Genomic DNA, 4,583 nt, shown 5'->3' on the forward strand with positions numbered 1-4,583 from the left:
AAAAAAAAAAAAAAGTTGAAAAAGGACATTTTTTTTCTAACAATAATAGCCATTAGCACAGTGGGTGAATGCATACACACTCTCTTTGACCATCTTCAGGTCACAGTACAGAGCTGACATCTGTCCCTCTGGTAAATTATCTCCTCCAGTGTGCTGAGGAAAATGTTACACCCATCCCATCCTGCTGAGTTTCTCTGTCACACTCAGCCTTGTTTGAGGGAACCATGTTCCTGTCCTACCTTCACTTGGTTTTACAGGAGGAGAGAAACATCCTGGAGCAACTTACACTGAGTAATTTGGCCTGAAAATGCCTGCTTCTGTCCATCAAATGATAGGATTTGGCAGCTAAGGATTTCACTTAAAAATGCTCATCTATTCACCTATGAACATCATGAACGAGCAGGAAAGCCAGTATGACAATGCAGACTTGAAGAACTGTAGCAGAACAGCTCTAAGTCTCCTGTGATTTTGACACCATGTTATCTTGCCAGCCAGCATTTATACGTAGGAAAAAGGCAGGGAGAAAGAAGCTGAACAGAGTTGAAAAGTGGGAAGAGCTCACATAGCACTGTGTCTTATGCAATAAACCCAGTGGTGTTAAAAGAACGTTTTCCCAAGTTGTGAACAACCTCCACACTTGGGAATAGCGAAAGAACACAAAAAAGTTATGCTCACCTGCATCTGGCCAAGAAAATGAGGACAAAAGATTCCAGCTGCAGGAAAACAAGTTTGTGGACTGTGATCTATTACCCTAGTCCTCCTTGACAAGCCAAGCCAAAAGGATATTGAATAAACACAAAAGCCCAGTAGCCTGTCTGTTAGGCGGCACAGCCAGTTGTGCAGCCACAGCTCCATATCCTGCTCCTTGAGATGCTCCCCATGGGCAGGGGCATCTCTCCCGGGCTCCACCCTCCTTGGAATGGGCTCCAGCTGCCCAAGGCCACTCTCCTCTACGGCCCTGCAGCCTGCCTGAAGGTGATTTTCTTTCTGAACACGGAATGGCAGGAAGGCAGGGAAGTGACTCATCAGGGTGACATAAAGGGATTTTTATGGGAGCGGATCCTAGATTTAAGGTACAGGTACACAGTCAATTGCTACAGGGTAAACCAACCTGTGAATCTGATAAGTCAGCTACTCTGTAATAGCTGACCCTATGCATATTCCTGTCTTCCCACACAGATATAAGGCTATATGTTATTGCTGTATGTTCAGGACAGATGCAAAGATCAGTGTGATGGCAGTTAATACAGAGAAACAGACAGAGTGCTGCAGACCTGTTCTCAAGCAGCTTAAATTTTCATGACTCAAATAGACATTTCAGTTCAATTCCTTTACTTTCATTTACACAAAGGTTTTATTAGATGAACACCTCAAAAAATATTTTGAGTCCATTAATTTATTTCCTGCGAATGTGCATTTGTTTTATTAAGCAGAGACTTTAATTTTTTCAGGTGTCACAATGTTAAAAAGTAAACGAGAAAGGGAGTGAGTCATGACATCCTGGAAGAGAACATGTGTAGTTTTTAAAATACAAGGGAGAATGATGGTTTCCAGCCACCACATTTTTAGAAAACATCCTAAACAAACTGCAAAAGAAAAACATTAATTTCAAAATCTCAGGTTGTCCAGCAACTTGTTGAAATAACACAGGAAAGTTGGGGAAAACTTTAGGATAAGTGCAAGAGACACATAAACAACCTTTTAAGATCACATCTGGAGATAAGGCCAAGTAACTATAATAGGAGTTGACATATTGGAGGGTTAAAGGGGCATTAAGCCCCGTGGGCTCCATTTCTTCAGCCCTTGAAAGCAATGAGGTTTGATTGGAAAAGTCACATTGCTTTTGTTTATTCTGTTCCTGCTAATTTTTTTTTTCCTTTGATTTACATTTTTGACATTAAAATGCACTACATATTTCTCATTGCTGCTGTCAAGTCAGATTTTGAATCTGAGCTGTATGTTCTGCCTACATTAAATAATCAGTATCGATTCACAAATAAGGGCTGTTTCTTCAGCAAGAAATAATAACTGTCAAACTCATAACTCAGCTTTTGTTTTTCCCTTTTAAAGGCAAAGCACATACTTGGAGACAGCACAATAGATCCAGGCAGAAAATGACTATATGTGATTTCATCAGCATCACATACAATAATGTGCAGCACACGAGCAAGCACTGCAACATTAGCTGCAACTGAAAGGTGAAACCATCCACAGGTTTCTCATTGCAGCACAATTGGTTTTAAATTATCTACAAGTGTTTTAAGTAAGCGCTATAGTTACTTAACTCTGAAGAAGTCCAGATTTACATATACATTTTTGTAAATGAAGGCAACAGCTACGAAAGAACTGCTTTACCTATCAGTGAGTAACAGCCAGCTTTGGGCTGAGATTTAATTGAAACAATTTTGTGGAGGAAATAGAAAAAAAAAAACAGAAAAAGCACAGTGTCATGTAGAGAGGCACAAGGCAAGCTGCAGCAGAGCTGAGGCTGGGCCACTGTTGCCTTCCACAGCTTCAGGAAACGGGCAGAAGCTGTGCTCAGTACTTCTCTCCCCACCTCAGGTATCACTGTCCCTTCCAGAGAGTCCTGCTTACCAAGCTGAAGTCACATATCTCTGCAAATCTTAACCTCAAATACTGAATCAATACTGATGACACTCTACCAAATTGCTTTGTTGTGGAGTTACCTTAAAACAAGACACCAGAGAAATCCTCCAGCCCTCCAAGCTGACTTGGATGAAAAGCAGAAGGCAATACAAGTCCCACCTGAAAGCTTCACATGAACACTTACACATTTAATCTGCATTATCACCCAATTATCAGAAAGCTATTTTACACAGCACGAAAACAGCGTAATGACTGAATTTGCAGTTTAAATAATTTCAATGTAGGAAATAGATCCCAAAGGTCATTGGACTGAAACCAAAACGGAGGTGGTGATGTGTTTCTATTTAAGCACCAGCCTTATAAAGCATGTCTATGTATTTCAGAAGTCTAATTCTGTAACAGCACATAGAGGCAGATGTGCAGCCTTTACAAGTGTCTCCTCAGCGCTCAGTCTCCTTAGCCGTGCCCTGCCCATGAGCTTCTTATCCAAACTGCCAAAAGCTGTCACACCACTGTCAACGAGATCATGAATCTCTGATCCCGTTCTGCCTGTTCCCCAGATTATGTGAGGGTAAGAAAATATCTATCACATAGCTTATATTCTTCACCCGCCATCAACACCCTCTACAGCCTCTCACCTTCACCATCATGCCCACCAGCACTCCCTATGCCTTCCCCTTCTAATTCCTCACTAAAATTCACATTTTCCAGAAGCCTTCCCACTTTCCCCTTACAAATACTCCCCAGCATCCTTTTCTCTTTTGCTTTCCAAGTGACTTTGCTCACATGAATCCCTCCCTTTCCACCTTTCCCACTCAATCCATCACAACATGACCCTAACAGCACAGCAGACCCTGCAAGCTCTGCAGTGACTACTAGTTCCTGGCAACCCACCCAGACTACAGAAACTTACTGCTGTATCCAATTTAATTTTCACAGCCCAGCTCTAAGCTCTTGGGCACCCCCTAACACAGATCTTCTATTTGCACAGCTGTTTAACTCTTAAAAAAAAAAAATAAGGCAGCAGTGAATTGTACTACCAGTAGCACTACTTAATAATGTGAACATGCAATCCAGCTGTTAAGTGGAGGTGATATGCCATTTTATTACCCGGTTTTCAGAGCTAACCAAAATCAGTTCCACTGGGGATAAATGAAATGGCGCGGAAGGATGCATTCTATGGCTCTTGACTTTCCAGTAAATTATGATTATCCAAGAGAGCCCAGAAAACTTAATTAATGCTAGATTAGAAAACAAATTGGCATATTTGAGAGGAAAACACTGAGAACCTGGCTTCTGGTTTTGCTTGAAATCCATATTCCTTTCGGTTTAAAACAGCCCTCCCCCCAGATCCTTACAGGAAACACTTTGCTGCTCCAGGCTTGCACTGTAATTAGTCGTTTCCACTCAATACATCATGATTCCACAGGGCATCTTTTCAATGCAGAAATGACTCCCATCCCCATCTTCAAGCAGCCTAAGAAAGGAACCCACTAATGCACCAGATGGGTGAACAAAAGTACTGCTAACACACAACCGGATAAACAAGCAGAAAGGAAAGCACCCTCAACTCCCCTCAGCACGGGGAGCTCTGCTTTTAAACCAGGAATTTGCCTCGCAGCTCTTTTGGCCGCTGAAAACGGTAAAGGGAAGCGGGAGGAATGGCAGCAGGTCGGTACGGCAGGAACGGGACGTTCTGCACCTAAGGGTGAAAGCTGGGAAGGGACTCTGTCAGGGGGTGCGATGACAGGACAAGGAGGAACGGCTTTTAACGGACAGAGGGGAGATTTCGGATAGACGTTAGGGGGAAGATTTTCACTCAGATAGCGGTGAGGCAGTGGCACAGGCTGCCCGGAGGCACTCACGGCCAGCCAGGACAGAGCTTCATCTGGCGGGAGGTGTCCCTGCCCACGGCTGGGACCGGTCGGGCCGCAGGATCTCTTCAGCACAAGTCGTCGGAGCGCTTCCCAGCCCAG

This window comes from Meleagris gallopavo, chromosome 1 (assembly GCF_000146605.3).
Source record: "Meleagris gallopavo isolate NT-WF06-2002-E0010 breed Aviagen turkey brand Nicholas breeding stock chromosome 1, Turkey_5.1, whole genome shotgun sequence".
NCBI lineage: Eukaryota > Metazoa > Chordata > Aves > Galliformes > Phasianidae > Meleagris > Meleagris gallopavo.